The 18360-nt window shown below is 40.1% G+C and overlaps 1 protein-coding gene, 1 long non-coding RNA gene and 1 other non-coding gene across 10 annotated transcripts in view; 1 reads left to right on the top strand and 2 right to left on the bottom strand.

Annotated features, from left to right (window-relative positions):
* The window catches only part of LOC140628107 (uncharacterized), a 34264-nt gene extending 16092 nt beyond the window's left edge, over positions 1-18172 (bottom strand). The window contains exon 1 of the long non-coding RNA XR_012026507.1: positions 17633-18172. This is a non-coding gene — a long non-coding RNA (uncharacterized lncRNA). The remainder of the gene's footprint in view (positions 1-17632) is intronic.
* Positions 3188-3290, bottom strand: LOC140628864 (U6 spliceosomal RNA). Its single transcript, XR_012026797.1, has one exon. It is a non-coding gene; the product is annotated as a U6 spliceosomal RNA (small nuclear RNA).
* PLS3 (plastin 3) overlaps positions 18172-18360 on the top strand; it is a 91223-nt gene continuing 91034 nt past the window's right edge. For 4 of the 8 annotated variants that reach the window (XM_072816995.1, XM_072816989.1, XM_072816996.1 and 1 more), the window contains exon 1: positions 18172-18326. The gene's annotated coding sequence lies outside the window, so the exon portion shown is untranslated. The remainder of the gene's footprint in view (positions 18327-18360) is intronic. The other 4 variants (XM_072816998.1, XM_072816990.1, XM_072816997.1 and 1 more) reach the window with 4 other exon arrangements.

The raw sequence follows: 18360 nt of genomic DNA, 5'->3' as shown, positions 1-18360 counted from the left end.
CTCTCTCTCTCTCTATATATATATATATATATATATATATATCTGTGTCTCTCATGAATAAATAAATAAAATCTTAAAAAAAAAAGTCAAGATGGGAAGGAGGAAAAAACACGAAAGAGAATGAGAAAAGCTGGGTGATGCAAGGAAAGCTGAAAACAAGAAAGAATTGTGGACCCCACAGGATGAGGACTAAAGCAAGGAGTTGAGGCACGATATGAGAAAATCAGATAAGAATTACTGAAATTGAAAAAAACAGTGATTGAAATTTGATTAACCAACTAAAAAAGGACACTGTGCACTTACTGTGTACCAGTCAATACATCAGGTTCTTTCCCTATTTATATCTGAGTCCTCAAATAACTATTCAAGTAGAAATTTTTATCTTCTGTTTCTAGATGTAAAAGATGGTGGCTCATAGACATCTTATTCAAGGTCAAACAGTAAGAAATTGAGAGGGAATTCCAACTCAGAAATAATTCAGGTGGTTCCCAACAGACTGAATCCCATGCTTTTTCCACTAGACTTAATGAATGGAGTTTGCATTAGGCTGGTTCAAATAACTATGTATATCGCTATTTACTGTGATGTAGTCTATTTATTACCCACTGAGATTTAATAACTCTGGAATTTATTAACTTTGCAAGAAAGGCAACTGAAATCCTATAGGGAAAAGAAGTCAAAAAGGAAATGAGATGGGACGTCTGGCTCAGCAGTTAAGCATCTGCCTTTGGCTCAGGGCCTGATCCCGGGGTCCTGGGATCGAGTCCCACATCGGGCTCCCTGCATGGGGCCTGCTTCTCCCTCTGCCTGTCTCTGTCTCTCTCTCTCTCTGTGTCTCTCATGAATACATAAATAAAATCTTTAAAAACAATAACAACAACAACAAAAAAGGAAGTGAGACTGTTCAGAAGACATACTTCTCATTTCCTGAGGTTGTAACAACAAAAAAAGGAGATACTTCTTGAATCCTTCCACTTTCTCTCAACCCCCATAGCTTCTAATCCTAATTCTATGAACCAGTTTAATGGTCACCTCCTCTGGGTGTACTTTCACCTCATACCCTGACAGGATCCTGGCTCTAAATGGGGAAGAGAGAGTGGAGAAGGAACTTGGTGGCTATTAGTCACATCACTCAGGAAGACGGAGACCCTTGAAAGAGCCTGACAGCTCTGGTCCTTCCAATGTGGGTCTGCCTATAACCTGTGCTCCTGCCAGAGCCTTCACTTGATGTCCTGCCCTCTCCCTCCCCTCACCAACCCCCACCCCCACTTCAAGTCCTTTCAGGGACAGGATTTCTTGACCCTGAACTCTATACCTGTCAACACTGAGTCTCTGATACCTGGTACCACATCATCCAGATGCTGACCACCACCCAGCACTTCCTCTGATTCTATTATTAACGACAAAACCTATGAACTTTACAAATGTTAAATTCATATTTCCCCTGGCCTTTACCATCTTGTATACTTGGGTACAAGTGTTTTTTCTCATTTTAAAGATAAGAAGCCTGAAGAGTTATGACTTGCCTGAGGACACAGAATATTAAGTGATTTTTTTTTTTTTCTGCTGAATGGGACCAGGCTTTCACCTATGCCCTGTTGCATTCCAACTGTCCCTTCTGCCTACTGGGTTCATATATGGGCTTGAGATCTGTGACTTTAAGGTCTCACATGCTTGCATTTTATTCTTTGCCTCCACAGATCCACTTCTATTTTTTTTAAGATTTTACTTATTTATTCATGAGAGACAGAGAGAGAGAGAGAGAGAGAGGCAGAGACACAGGCAGAGGGAGAAGAAGGCTTCCCCCAGGGAGACCAATGCGGGACTCGGTCCCAGGACCCCAGGATCACGACCTGAGCTGAAGGTAGACTCTCAACCACTGAGCCACTCAGGCGCTGCCCCCCCCCATCCACTTCTTAAAGGAATGCTCCTTCCTAGCCCAGAGATTCTCAAAGTTTAGAGTTCACAAGAATCACCTGGGATGCTTGTTAAAATGCAGATTCTGAGACCTCAGACACTACCACTCCCCAATGGATCAGATTTAGGATGTTTGGAGGGAGGACATAGGAATCTCCATTTTGAAAAGGAATATAAGTGATTGTGATGCAGGGAGTCCAAAGATCACCCTTTGAGAAATGCTGTTGTAGGTATTCTGAAATAAGAGAATCCTCAAAGTGAAAATTGCTGGGGGATTCTTCAGTTTAAGTGTTGTGTTGCCTTGAGTTACAGAGTTCTTACACAATGTGAAGTGAATAATGTGGAACATTCAATCAACACAATTGTTCACTGCCATAAAATGTCAACATTTCAGATCTTTTTTTTTTCCAAAAGACTTCTTAAGAATCCCTCTCTCCACACAGGGTCATGTTTAAAAGGAATTACAGCTGCTCCTACTTTTGTAACTAACACTTCCAAGTCTATGTAGAAAATATTTAAAAAGAACAAAGAGCAGCAAGAGCTATATTTGCAGTCATGTAGAACAAATCCATTGCCTTCAAAATTATAAATCTGACTAATTAAAGCTAACCAAAAAAATCTACTGCATAAGAGTGGAATTTTTAAGCATATAAGCAGTGGAAGAAACCGCAAATGGAAAAATCAATAGATTTGGACTACACGAAAATGGAAAAAAATTGAAGCTCAAAAGCCATTACTAAATAAGAAAACCTAAAAGACCAGCCACAGGCTAGGAAAAATAGTTGCAATAGACACTAAAAAGAAATGATAGATTTGAAATATTAAAAAGCTCACAAAAATCAAAATGGAAAATCCTAAAGAACAGGAACAGAGATAAACACAAACGATACAAGTTCAAGAACCTAGTGAATATATTTTTTAAATGTTCAATATTTTAGGGATGCCTGGGTGGTTCAGTGGTTGAGCATCTGCCTTGGGCTCAGGGCCTGATCCCGGAGTCCCAGGATGGAATCCCACATCGGGCTCCCCGCATGGAGCCTGCTTCTCCCTCTGCCTCTCTCTCTGCCTCTCCCTGTGTCTCTCATGAATAAATAAATAAAATCTTTTAAAAAAATGTTCAATATTTTAAAATACCAGTGATAAGGATGCCTGGCTGGGTCAGTCGGTAGAACATGGGACGTGCAGGGTCGTGAGTTGGAGCCTTGTGTTGAGCATAGAGCATACTTAAAATAACATACCAGTGATAAATACCATTTTTGTCCATTAAATTAAGAACTTTTAAATGATCATTTGGGTGTCATCCTTGCGTAGGGGTCATGCTAATCCTCTCTGTATCGTTCCAATTTTAGTTTACGTGCTGCTGAAGCGAGCACTTAAATGATCATTTGGGAGAGAATTCAGTGAAATGGACAGGCACATTCAAATACTGCTGGTGGGCAGGTAAATTAATAGAAACTTTCTTTAAATAATTTAAAAATTATTATCATGAGTGTATTTTTTTAAGTAAACTCTACCCCAGATGAGGGGCTCAATATTATGACTCCAAGATCAAGAGCTGTATGCTCTGCCCACTGAGCCAAACAGGTGCCCCTCTTGAGTGTTTTTTGAAAAAAAAAAATCATACACTTAGACCTAGTAAATCCCTTTGTAGGATTCTAGTCTAATGAAACAGATATTCAGACAAAGATTAAGCACAGAATTATTTTTAAGATGGAACAATTGGAATCATACCAAACGTCCAACAATAAAAGGATGTTCTTTTTAATAAACAACACATGGTATAGTCATGTGACAAAATGTTACATAGCAATTTAAAATGCTTTCAAATACTTAACGGTACTTGAAAATGTTTCAGATATAAGGACACTTTGAAAACCCAAGATATAGCATTTTTATATATAATATAATGCCAATAAAAATATTTCATAAGCACATTAGAAAGCTGTAAGTAAAAAAAAAATAAAATAAAATAATAAAAGAAAGCTGTAAATAAATACAACAAAATGCTAATAGCTGTTATCTCTAGGTGTTGAGATTTTTATTTCCCTCTTAGTACTTTTCTGTACTGTCAATTCTCTGTAATGATCACATTACTATTACAATCAGAAACTGCAACAAATGGTATTTCCAAAGTTCCTCTGAAAGCATAACATAAAGAAGGAAAAGTTGTCAACTTAATTAATTTATAGTTTGCAAGTGACAGAGAACACTCACCACTTGTTTCTGTGGCAGGCGCTGGAATCCACTTATGGAATGCCAGTGACCTTATATTCTCAAGACAACTGCTTATCTGTCTCCCTAATTGAAAGACGCGCGGATATGGAGTAGAGACGACAGTCTCTGGGAACAGATGTCCGAAGGGAGATAAAACAAGTATTGGGATAAAGTAAAAGGCAAATTTTACTAACAATCCTTAGTCTAACTACATTCTCATTTGGACTCTTAGACTAAAACCTTTCTCTTTGTACAATCTGATACATCATAACACCATTAATATTTATGAGGGTTTTTTTTTTTAACAGAAAAGGCTCTCCTTCAAGAATTGAAAATTGTAATCATAAGAGAAATGTCTTACTCCTTTCTTGATGACACATGCTAGGATACCTGACCCAATCAAACACCAGCTTTGCAGGAGACAATACTGAGGAATCTTAGGCATCCATCTTAATTTTGTATTGGTCACTGGTCAATTTTGTATGGATCAGATTGACAGACTGCTAAAACAGATAATTCTGGGACACTATTTGCTAGCTAAATACCCATCTAGAACACAAACTTCTTCATATTAAAATCAGTGTGTAAAATGATCCCTTCTTGGTTGCTGGGCGAACAAAAACAAAGTGGGGGTCACCTTAGGTAATCTGAAAGGAAGGTAGGACCAAGATTTTTCTCCTCGCTCCATAGGAGATTATTACTCGAGCATTCCCGAGCTCAGAGCAGGCAATTAGACTTGATGAGGTTAATTCTCTATATTTAAAAGGACAAGTTCAAAACCGAGAGATTTCACAGGTCGGTGCACTATCTCTAACTCACCACACCTCTCTGCCCAGGGCTAGACAGGCCAACTAACACACTGGATAGTCACCATATGCAATGTAATTTGAAAGATATTTTAAGGATTATGCATCCAAATTTCTGCTTCCTCCCAAACAGGCTGTCCTGAAGCCAGATATAACATCATTTGCTGGGACATTTACATTAGAGCTGGATTGAGGCACCGATTGGGAAGAGAGAGCAAGGAGTTAGCTAACGAAACTTAGCAGAGATGAGTTTACCTAATTCAGACCTATCTTTTGGTACTTAGCAAAAGAAAGCAGAAACTAAGAACAAACATGAAGAGACAGATATTTTAAGGATCCTGCAAGGTGGGAGGAGAGTTATTCAAATCAAGAATCCGTGAAAGAGCCCTAAAGGCAGATTTTCCCTGCATTAATGCAACAGACGTTTATTGAGTCAGGCCCCATTTCAGTGTTACAAATAAAAGGAAAGAGTCCTTCCCTTAGATTTCATGGTCTAGGGGGGTAAATATGTGAATTAAAAAGTATAGTCAAGGGGTGCCTGGCTGGCTTGGTTGGTAGAGCATGCAACTCTTGATCTTGAGTTCAAGCCCCGCCATTGGGTGTAGAGATTCCTTAAAATAAAAAAAGTCCAATCCTATGTTCTAACAAAGCTCTGTTAGACAACTCAGTCTCTTCATCTTTCAACAAACATTTAGTCAGTCGCTCTATCATATACCTGAAACTCTGTTAGAAAACAGAGACACAAAGCCCAATAAGGTGGAATCATGGCCCTAAGGGAATGGACACCTAGTTGAGGAAATGGACAGATTACAATGGCAACACAAGCTCTGAGAAGTAGGTGTAAGATGCTATGGAAATGCCAAGATAGAACCATTCAGTCTGCCTGGAGGGGCGGGAGAAATCATCTCCAAAGACACATCATTTGATGGGGGACTTGAAGAATGGTTAGGGATTTGCTAGTTTACAAAGGAACATGACAGCAGAACTCACGGGGGACAGAAGAGAAATGGTAAGAGGTACTATCTACCGATACTATTGTAAACATTATAGTTGATCCTTCATTCAGTAACAGTGATCTGAGCGCATGCTATATACCAAACACTGTGCAGAAGTACTAATTCTCTGAATTTTCATAAGAGGATACAAAGGCATACAGAGACTAAGTGATTTTTCCAAAGCCACACAGATAAGAAGAGGCAGATTCAAACCAAGTTCTGACTCTCTCCTAAACACACATGTTTTCCATTCCACCCCCAAAACTGGATTGTATAGGTATACAGGCATATTTGGGAAATGATGAAATTTCTGGTTTGGCTAGAATAAAAGAGAATGTGGGGAGGGGGTGGGAAGTGGCAGCAGAAAATTTGTGGAATGTTTCACTAATTTGCATGTTAAGGTTTACATATCTGATCATTTGCATTTGATTTTAGAAAAAGGGAAATCGTTCTTTTTTTTTTATGCCTTTCCAAGAAGGTCCTGGAACAGGTACAATAATAGCTTTTTAAAGTTTTTAGAAACTTATGACCCCATAATGTGGAGATGGAAAAAAAAAACAAGAAGGAATTAAAATTGATTCTTAATGCAACCATTTTTTACTTGCAATTACTTTAAAATAACATGAATATCTATCACTCAGCTTTCCAGACAATATGCCAGAACCCAAGCAATGATAAGGGAACAGCTATCTAAAGCACATACGGAGAAAAGTACCAAATAAAAATGGCAACCTTGACATTGTGTCATCACTGTATTGTGTTTATGTAGTTGCATGTTTACATATCCCAAAAACATTGTCAAGATCTGCATATACCTTGAAAACTTGTTTCTCACAAAATGAAATCTCATTACACAATCTAAAATTATGTTAAGTGGTGCTACCAAAGAAAATGGCAATAAAAATTGAGTTGCTGATAAAATACTATATGTTCATTAGTTGATTTTATTTTTTTAAAAGATTTTATTTATTCATGAGAGACACAGAGAGAGAGGCAGAGAGACAAAGGCAGAGGGAGAAGCAGGCTCCATGCAGGGAGCCCAATGTGGGACTCCATCCCAGGACTCCAGGATCACGCCCTGAGCCGAAGGAGGCACCAAACCACTGAGCCATCCAGGGATACCCTTTTAGTTGATTTTAAATAAATTTTTTTTAAAAGATTGAGTTGCTGAGTAGTGCAAACCTATAGTCACTTCATGAGACTTCTGTTTTGCCTTCAGAGCAATCATTGAAATGACCGATCTTAGTGGTCATGGTAAAGAATTGTACCCAGCACTGAGGCTTAAGATGTTGGCTTTAAGTTTGTAGACATTAATGTTTAAGCAAATATATCACTTCTGTGGTGCACCAAAGCATTATCATTAATTTAAGGGCTCTTAATAGGAATAACGGAAAACAGAGGAATTAGCTCCCAGCACTGCACTTTCATTTTAGATAAAGTAATTGAAAAAATCCTACTAATGGTTATGCATTTCTTGAATTTATATAATATTTCATGCTTTCATATGTGTCATACACATTGTTATAAATTATGCACCAATTTCCTTTTTAGAAATTGAATTTGTATTTCTACTTATTTATAAAATGCTATGAGACATTTGGGAAAAATTATACTATTACTGATAAGCATTCAATTAACCCAATTTTCTGACCTGCACGTTGAAAGCTGAGCTGTTCCATCCTTCAGAGGATTTTCTTTCCTCCACATACTCAAAAACTGGGTTGATATAAATATTAATGGCAGTATTGATTCATTTTTGAAAATTTTACATTTAATTCAAAATGGAAAATTAGGCATAGGAAAGACCTTAATGTTCTGAATCATTTCTGGTAAAAAGAATGATGTATATTACTTACTATTTTTAAATATTCCAAGACAAATTTTAAAGAAGAATCCCCAACAAGCAATTCTAGTCCTGCACATCCATTCTGTGCATCTGGGGAGCTCCAACACATAGTCATATGTTGCTGGCAGGTTGGAGAGGCTGGTATTCATATTTGGGTTTCATCTTTCCAATTCTTTCTTTTTTTTTTTTTTTTTTTCAATCTGTTACCTATACCTCGCTCCTTGGGATTTTCTGCTCCGCTGAAGTTGTACCCTACAATGAGACAGAATGATGAGTCCGTTTTCATGAGCAGTACATGCTTCCATCAAGGTAAAAAAAATAAATTGGAAAGAATGAAGAATCTCTTTTTCAGGTTTAATGAAGACACAGGGCTTCATTGTCCTTTTACAGAAGAGAGTCTTAGAGAGCCAACAATAAGGTAGGGGAGAGAAGAGAATGAAGGAAGCCAACTAGATGAAGTCCCTCCATTGTGTGGCAGAATGACCTGACCAGTGACCTCTTTGCAGACACGGACTTGCTGCTAATGATATAAATACTTTCCTCCAGCTTCCCAAGGAAAAATGTACTTCCTTCCATGCCTCTCAAATCAGGGTAATTAACTAGAGGACACAAATATCAGTCCAAACTATCTCTCTGCTTAGTTACAACTCAGGTTTTCTTTACCTTTACCCAGCCTTCTCGTCAAGCACTCAGATTATTAGGTCCTGGGATCCCTGGGTGGCACAGCGGTTTGGCGCCTGTCTTTGGCCCAGGGCGCGATCCTGGAGACCTGGGATGGAGTCCCACATCGGGCTCCCGGTGCATGGAGCCTGCTTCTCCCTCTGCCTGTGTCTCTGCCTCTCTCTCTCTCTCTCTCTCTGTGACTATCATAAAAAAAAAAAAAAAAGATTATTAGGTCCTTAACGCTTGGATTTTGCATTTGTTTTGGTTAACTGAGTGCCTGGCCTTGGTCAGTCCTGGCTCTAGGTTTGCTCTGCAAGGTGCAAGGCTTTGGAGACCCACTTACAGCCTGCATGCTGTTTGACTACAGCCAGTACCCTCTTGTTGACTTCCTTTCTCCAGGAAACGAATAGCTGGAAAGGACCTCACCCTGCTACATGGCCCAAGTGATGGCACTGTCACTGCAATGCATCTTTATTTAGCATATTTGCAAATCCACACTTGAAGTTGAGTTACATAGAAAGAAAAGTATAATCCTCAAAAAGCCACCCTAGCTCTTTCGTCTGGGTTGCCGACATGCCATCCAAACTAAGGAAGGCCCAGAACCATTGGGGCCACGGGAGCCATGGCACTGCCTCACAGGCAAGCACCAGAAGCCCCCAGAGGGCCAAGGTAATGTTGGTGGCATGCATCACCACGGGATCAACATTGACAAACATCACCCAGGCTACTGTGGAAAAGTCGGTATGAGGCATGACCACTTAAAGAGGAACCAGAGCTTCTGCCCAACTGTCAACCTTGATAAACTGTGGACCTCGGTCAGTGAGCAGACACAGGTAAATGTTGTCAAAAACAGGACTGGAGCTGCTCTTCCCATTGATGTGGTGCGACGGGCTACTACAAAGTTTTGGAAAGAGAAGCTCCCAGAACAGCCTGTCATGGTGAAAGCCACGTTCTTCCTTCAGTAGACACATTGAGAAGATTAAGCATGTGGGAGGTGGGGGTGCCTGTGTCCTGGTAGCTTGAAGCCAAGGAGAGGGAGGTTCATTAAATGCCAACAAGTGCTTTTCTCTTCTAAAAAGAAAAGTGCCGCCCTAAGGGAACTTTATAAAAGAACTTTGAAAGAACCAAAACTTAGGGCCAGTCATTTTGCTTCTGTGGACCTCAGTTTTCCTAATCTGTAAAGTGAGGGAGATGGTCTATAATATTTCTTCTGGGCAGCCCAGGTGGCTCAACGGTTTAGTGCTGACTTCAGCCTAGGGCCTGATCCTGAAGACCTGGGATCGAGTCCCACGTCAGATTGCCTGCATGGAGCCTGCTTCTCCCTCTGCCTGCGTCTGTGCCTCTTTCTCTGTGTGTGTCTCTCATGAATAAATAAATAAAATCTTAAAAAATAAAAATAAATAAAATATAATGTTTCTTCTAATACAAAAATTCTATATTAATGATCAAATTATTTTGGTACTTAAATGTGATACTTCAAGAGGCCCTATGTTAAATAAAATGTCAGCTCTATGCTATGGGAGATTTTTTTTTTTAAGATTTATTTATTTTAGAGAAAGAGAGAGAGCACATGCACACAAGAAGGTGAGAGGTAGAGAGGGGAGAGAAACCCAAGCAGATTCCACACTGAGAGTGAAGCCAGGCGATCTCATGACCCTGAAATCACGACCTGAGCTGAAACCAAGAGTCGGATGCTTAATGAGCTCTGCCACCAAGATGCTCTTATGCGATGGGTGTTTTTTTTTTTTTATCAACACTTATCTTAGAATATGCTTCAGCTGCTTAAAACTACCCCCCATAAACACAATGATTTGTGTGACCTGTAGTTCAGAGTTCATAAGGTAAGACAACTTGGGCTGTTAATAGTGTATTTGGGGGATCCCTGGGTGGCGCAGCGGTTTGGGGCCTGCCTTTGGCCCAGGGCTCGATCCAATCCCACGTCAGGATCGAATCCCACGTCAGGCTCCCGGTGCATGGAGCCTGCTTCTCCCTCTACCTGTGTCTCTGCCTCTCTCTCTCTCTGTGTGACTATCATAAATAAATAAAAATTTTAAAAAAATAGTATATTTGGGGGAAAATTTGATAAATTATGCCTCTGTCTTTATCCTGCCTAGCAGATAAACTGAAAATCTGCTGTTGTTTTGTGTTTGTAACAAACAACTAGTTTGATAAACTTTTCACTAAAATTACCCTAGATTTTAAAACCCTGTAGAATATAGACTCAAAACACCCTTTGCTTCCAGTCTTCATAATATTAAAACATCTTTTTAAAAATTTTTTTATTTATTTGAGAGAGAGAGAGAAAGCATGAGCAGGGGCAGGGGCAGAGAGAGAAGCAGACTCTGCTGAGCTGGGAGTCCGATACAGGGCCCGATCCCATGACCCTGGGATCATGATCTGAGCCAAAGGCAGAAGCTTAACCCACGGAGCCACCCAGGTGCCCCATAAAAATATTTATTATTAGTCCTAGACATCACCTACAAATATTACAAAAGACGAAGATAGGATTATATTCTTCCTGCTGCCATCGGCATACATTGCTATTACATGGATCCACTGACCTACTCTTTAAACTTGACAGTGCCATTTGGTGGAAAGAAAACACCTTGTATAGAATTATGAAAATAAATGCATGCCTAACATTAGATTAGGCATTACTGTAATAAACATGCCTGCTTACCTGTGAGATTTACTCCTACTGGGCTAGCCACTTTTCCATAGAAATGAGAAGAAGGGTGAAATACTCAGTAGTGCTCTTGTGCTTTATTTCTTGGGATAAAGCAGGGAACATTGCCTGTAACACTGTGGTTCTGATCACAGGCTGCAAAGATAGAACACTCTCCTGCCTACTCTCACACCTGCACCCCACTCCTGCATTACAAGCCAGGTGACCTGTGTAAAAGTTTACTTATTCTGTAAGCCTTAGCTTTCTCGTCTTAAAATGGGGATATATGCCCATTTGTGGAAGTTATTAGCATTAAATGAGGCAATATACGTAAAGTTCCTAGTACAAATCCCGCCACGTTGAAGAACTTAATAAGGGGTAACTGTAGATATTGTCATTTTTCCCCTTGGTGAAATTTTGTCATTGTGTTTACATTCGAATTTGAAAAGTGGAAAAGAAATGACAGTAGGATATAACCATCTGTCTATTGCTTAGTATTAAGATTGTGAAGATCTAAGATTGTGCTGAGGGAAGGGTGCTAATTTCCGTTTTAACTTGTTTCGTATCTCCAGCTGTGAACCAACTGGGTTTTTTTTTTTTTTTTACAGATTTTATTTATGTATGTATTTATTTGAGAGAGAGAGAGCACAAGTGGAAGAGAAGAGGGAAAAGAACAAGCAGACTCTGCACTGAGCACAGAGCCCAAAACAGGGCTCAATCCCACAAACCTGAGATCATGACTGAAGCAGAAACCAAGAGTCAGACGCTCAACCTATGAGCCATCCAAGTGCTCCATCAACTAACTCTTACTTAAATACCCCTTTAAGAACACAAATACACCCAGATGCCAAATCCCTATTGAAGCAAACACAGGAAACTAGCCAGGGGTCCATTGGCAAACTACAGCAGCAAACCTAATCTATTGCTGCTTATTCTTAAAAATAAAGTTTTACTGGCACACCACCATGCCTGTTTATTTAGTGTCTGTGGTTCCTCTTGTACTACAACAGCAGAGTTGAGTATTTGCAACAAAGACTGTATGATCTGTATGCCAAAAATATTTACTATCTGGCCCTTTTAAGATAATGTTTGCTGACACCTGAGCCAGAATAGTCCTTAAGAGTCTGATCTCATTTCACATAATGTTCTTTCCAAAGGACTCCCAAATATTTAAACCTTTTTAAAAAGCTTAGTTTAGTTAGATGCCTACTTCATTCCATCTACTAAATGAGATGTTGTTTATACGACCCTATGGCATTGATAAAGAAACACACAGGTGAAAGCATTCTTGGTCTTGAATTATCCAAGAAATGTTTGTTGATTCAAAATGAAACTTCTGTGACACTTTCTAAGGAACCCTTTGGTTATTTAGACCAGATCTTCTAACTGCAATTAGTTATTAAAACCTTGTCATGGTTTAAATCTTTAAAGCAATATAGTCATGTACTTAAACTTTTCTAAAAGTATCAGAAAAGGTATATATCATCTTTTGCTATCTGGGTTCTGTTTCTGGCTTGTTTAAAATGTTTTTTGCAACATGTAACTCTCTTTTGTGGTATATTGACAAAGTACTTTGTCCTTTTTCTATGAAAGTGGCAAACAAGGGCTCACGCTTGACCAGGACATAGAATCCTTTATGGTCCAAAACCCTTTTGATTTCTGAGGGTAGTTTGTCTCTTCCAATACAGATCCTTATAACAACTTTTTTCTGCCATCGCATGTCATATCCTCATTAGTATGAGTTTCCTGTGTTTAAACAGCCTGTGTCAATCTCTCTTTTAATACAGCTTTACTGAGATATAATTCACAGTCATTATTCAAGTCACCTGCTTAAATAATACCGATCAGTGGTTTTTAGTATATTTAGAGTTGTGCAACCATTATTGCAATCTATTTTAGAACATTTTCATGACCCCAAGAAGGACCCCTGTTAGCAGGAACCTCCCCCATTTTCCTCCATGGATGTCTCTACGGATGTTCCTTTCTTGTGCATTTCATATAAATGGAATCACATAAATGTCCGGATTCTTTCATTTAGCATGTTTTCAAAGTTCGTTCATCTTGCAATACTGTCAATTACTTTTCAAAGCCACATTTTGCATATTTAGTAGACACCCAAATATTTATAGCATTTTAAAATCTGATTATATTCTCTACACACACACACACACACACACACAACCAGACACACAAACACATGCACACATGCACTCACACACTCCTAAATTCACCAAAATCTAGCCTAACATTTGAGCATCAAACAACCAAACATAATAGGCTAGACATGACTGTTTCTTTTAGGAGCCTGATTAGTGGTGTGGAAAATTATGGATAATCCTTATGAATTTTGAAATATGCTCTACAATTTATTCTGAAAGCTCTCTAGTATATCTCTAAAAGACCCTTCTCATAGGAAACTTTCAGTGTTTGGAATTATATTCTGATGCAGATTGAATATTCCATCCAAAAGAATGCTCTTATAACCCAGACACACAAAATAGTGAAGCCAAGATATGCATGGGAGCTAGTGCACTCACCTACCTGCCCTGTAATTTACAGGCGTGTTTTTCCTTCCAAACCAAAAATGTGACATGTGCTAATTAGTTATGTAAACTTCATGGGAGGGACTAACATAGCAGTATCTAAAGCAACTGTCAAAATTGCTGTAACCAAAAGCAAGACCTCCTGTAATTTGCAATTTAATCACTGTAAAACAAGGTTCAGAAGTCTGTTCTATCTCTAGAACAGGAAGTATAACAGATATTTTATCTTCGAAGTGGATTAAATAGATGTCAAGCCACTTTCTGATTGATGTTATCACTGGACCTTTATAATGGGCAAATTCAAAGCTTTTGTTTTGCAGATAGGGAAGTGGAAGCCTGTAAAGGAAGTCCAATCCCAGAAACTCACCCAAATTTCTTTTGCTTTCCTCCTTGAAATGGAATGCCTTTCATTTCCACTTAGCCTTATCACGTTTTATGCATCTTTTAAAGCCTAACTCAAGTACCATTGCACAAAAGATGCCTTCTCTGACTGCTTCAGCCTAATCATTCCCATTCCAGAGCATCCAGAGTTACTATAGCATCCCTTGTATATTCTATCTTGTTGTCTCAGTATTTCACCTACATTGGTTTTGCTATTGAATTATTCAACTATTAATTCCATGTGTGTTGAGACCATACTTTTTCTACGTTGCATATAATTGATTTTTAAAAGATGATTTATTTGAGGGAGGAGGGGCAGAGGGAGAGGAAGAGAGAAACTCAAGCAGACTGACCAGAGTCCAACATCCCACAACCCTGAGATCACAACCTGAGCCAAAAATCAAGAGTCAGATGCTTAACCCCAGCGTGCCGTATTATTTAATTCAATGCCCAAAACATAATAGGTGCTTAAAAGAATATTGTCCATTAATGATTTGACAGGAAACCTGAGGGTAACAGTTTAATTCTGAGCATTTCCTGTGATGGAATAGTGACCTTCATTGGATCTACATAATAGAAGTTTACTGTTGATCAAATATATCCTAATCCTAGTAAAGACATTTCATTGGACTTTTTTTGGCCTTTTGTTTTTCTTTTTAACAAATGAAAATATGTGGGGCACCTGGGTGGCTCAGCCGTTGAGCTTCTGCCTTCAGCTCAGGCCCTGATCCTGGAGACCCGGGATCAAGTCCCATATCGGGCTCCCTGCATGGAGCCTGCCTCTCTGTGTGTGTTTTTCATGAATAAATAAATTTTTTTAAAAATGAGGTAATCCCTGGGTGGCGCAGCGGTTTGGCGCCTGCCTTTGGCCCAGGGTGCGATCCTGGAGACCCGGGATCGAATCCCACGTCGGGCTCCCGGTGCATGGAGCCTGCTTCTCTCTCTGCCTCTCTTTCTCTCTCTCTGTGTGACTATCATAAATAAATAAAAATTTATTTTAAAAAAATGAAAATGTGAAAACACTCTTGGACATGTCACAATAATTTCTTTATGAAAATATGCTTATAAGATCATTGGCAAGGGCACCTGGGTGGCTCAGGGGTTGAGCATCTGCCTTTGGCTCAGGTTGTGATCCCAGGGTCCTGGGATCAAGTCCCACATCGGGCTCCCCATGGGGAGCCTGCTTCTCCCTCTGCCTATGTTTCTGCCTCTCCCTCTGTGTCTCTCAGGAATAAATAAATAAAATCTTAAAAAAAAAAAAAGATAATCGGCAGGTTTTAGCAGTCATTCAAATTGATAGTAACTGCTAAGACTTGAGAAATATTTTAACACGCCTATCCAAAGAGTTAACATTCATGTGTTATACATGCATACATTTTGAGTTGGCAACTTGAAAACCACCTTCACTTAGTAAACAATGGAAATAACTTTGCAATTATTATATTCTGGGTCAAAAATTTTTAAGACGTTTCCAGGTCTACCAAGATCACCCTCATGCTTTAATATTTAAGGATAAGAGAAATCTTTAAAATCACATTTTTTTAAATCACAATTGAAAAGTTGTATGTCACTATTTGCTATGGATATTATCATATGAGCTATATTTTTAACCACATATAACATGTTGAATAAAAAAAAGGAATCAAGGATCAATCCAAGAACATAAAAATATCATAACATGAAATAGAATTATCATACTAAAACATAAGATGAAAGCAAAATATATTGGTTCCTGGAAATTAACTGATAAATCATAAAGCAATTAATTAAAATAGATTGGTACACAATTACACATTTAGACAGTGAAGAGACCTTTTAGATTTGGGGCAACACAAAGGTAGCTTAGTTACATCAAAATGCCTATTTTAATAATATCCATCAAAATGCAGTTCTACCTGGATTATACTGTTGAGTTTGTTACATAGGAATCTCAACTAGCAGGTTCCTGGGTGGCTGAGTTGGTTAACTGTCTGCCTTTGGCTCAGGTCATGATCCCAGAGTCCTGGGATAGAGCCCCTGCATCTGGCTCCATGCTCATTGGGGAGTCTGTGTCTCCCTCTGCCTCTGTGTTCTAACAAATAAATAAATCTTAAAAAAAAAAAAAAAAGTAGGGGGAATCTCAACTAGATCCAAATAGGTGGTTCCATGTTTAAGGTATATTTTTTCTGTTGGAGACTCTTGAGGCCATGAGTAGTGCCACCACTTGGGCACCCTGCAGCTTTGAAACTATAGACCACTGCGCTTCCATTAAAGTGACACTTCTCACCAACAAACTCAGAATTCTACATCCTCACTGTTAGTGGTGAACAAAGACTTTTATTAAACTTTCAACATAAGCTTTTCTGATTAAAAAAGAAAGCAAAAGTAGCCTATGCATAGGATTCTTAATATTTTGACATCCTCTAAATTCCAAAACTTGAAAAATAAACTGAAGTCGAAAATTAACTGAGACAAATATATCTATCCTCGAAAACTTAGCTTGCCGAGTTCCTTCACACTATTGCTAAGTCTGTCAGTTTAAGTCGGAAAGCAGGTGGAAGCTTTTCCGGGGTGACTTACAGGCAAAAGGTAGAAAACCAAAGTACCATATTTAGCGTGTCTAGAAATTCTGTGCAAAGCATTCCAGAAACCATACCAAAACGCGGGACAACTACTGGAAGCCAGAGATCTCCTTCTGGAGCCTATTGTAAATGTGTGTGGCAGTGCACGGCTGCCCAGTCACCCTAACAGCAATGCGTTGAAATCCATATTTTTGTGGTGACCCCAACCTGACCCAGTATGAAATCTTATAACAGAAATGTAATGTTTCTGAAAGCATGATTGCCCTCTCATTTCTTTTTCACCTTCCTGTGCCTTTCATAAGTCCTTCTGGTTGGTTAATCATTAATAAATATTTAACAAGTCTTTTTTTCCCCAGTGCCAAGTCCTTCTCTGCTTATCTACCTTTTGGGCAGTCTCTGGACTCCCCTACACCTTCCCATTTAAGAAGTCCTGGCACCCACTACAGATTAATTTCTCCAAGGGAATTCATAATAGCAGATCAAATGGGGGTCTCTTTACAAGAGCGTTCAATCTTTCAGGCCACTCTTAATTTAGCATTTTTCCTAAAACACATGGAAAATGGGATGGAACTGAACCAATTTTGTTTGTAAAAAAAAAAAAAAAAATCAAGGACACAGTTCTGGAACCAGATGGTTGCCACTCGAACGGGAAAGGGCTAAAACTTTCCCTTCGACAGCTGTCCCACAAGCCAATCACTTGACCTGACCCTGGAGAGTGCCCTCAGATTCCGGCCCTCCGAGCTGATTTTGGATCTGGAGTGAGCCATAGGATCGGAATGCAGATACGGAGGGAAACCTCCCAGTGTATTAATGGAAGAAGCCAGCTCTGACCTGGAGGCAATCTCATGGGCAAAGAAGAAAAGCTACTCTGGCAAACAGAAGAGGTACTCTGGGAAGTAGTAGCACGTCTGCAAGCTTTCTCTGGTGGAAAGAGATTGATGAGAATTGACATCCATTTCCAGTCGAACGAGTGGAAGGACGTTACTTCCACCATCCCGAACCACCGCGACCTCTCACCCCTTTCCGCATGGACAAACCTACCAGACAGGTGGTCTTGCTCCACGACTAATTCACTTGGCACGAAACCAGACTTGAGAGCCTTGTCCTGGTCCATATTCTGATCCCTGGACCCCGGAAGGGAAAAGGGAAGATCGCTAAGGTCTCACACCTGGGCTCATCCGCGCGGACGAAACTACGAGTAACGTCCCTCCTTGCGCCGGGCTTATCTTCGCCGTTCCAGGGGTGGGGGGAACGGTTCCCTCGGGCTTAAATAGGGGCTTGGTGACTCTCAATCTCCCATTCCCAACATTCCCATTTATCTCTTCCACTTTTTTTTTATTTTAATTTTTACTTTTTTTGCATATGACTGAGCCAGGCACCGTGGGCTTCTAATGCCTTGGTAGCCGGGGAGAGGGAGCTGCGGCGCGAGGGACCACTCTCCGCTCCGGCCGCGGGGTTAGAGTCCCCATCCCGCCAGGGTGCCCATCCCGGGGAGCCTTCTCCCGGCTCCCCACCCAGTTGATGTGACAGGCTCGTGGCCCAATCCCCTTCCAGGTTCCCAGGCCGACTGTTAGCACCACCCGAGCCAATGGCGGCGGCCGAGGGGCGGAGGGGGCAGGCGGGGGGAGGGAGCGCTGCCTTTAGAGCCGCCGCCGCCAAGATTCCAAGAGGCAGAAGTTGTCTGAGCGCGTCGGTCGGAGGCTGCCGTGCCGGGGCCGGGACTCTGCGACTCCTCGTAAGTGCTCTGGGGGCACGCAGGGCCCGGCGGG

Source organism: Canis lupus, chromosome X (genome assembly GCF_048164855.1).
Source record: "Canis lupus baileyi chromosome X, mCanLup2.hap1, whole genome shotgun sequence".
In the NCBI taxonomy this organism is placed as follows: Eukaryota; Metazoa; Chordata; class Mammalia; order Carnivora; family Canidae; genus Canis; species Canis lupus.
The sequence above is the reverse complement of the archived record's forward strand: the minus strand, read 5'-3'. Positions and strand labels throughout refer to the sequence as shown.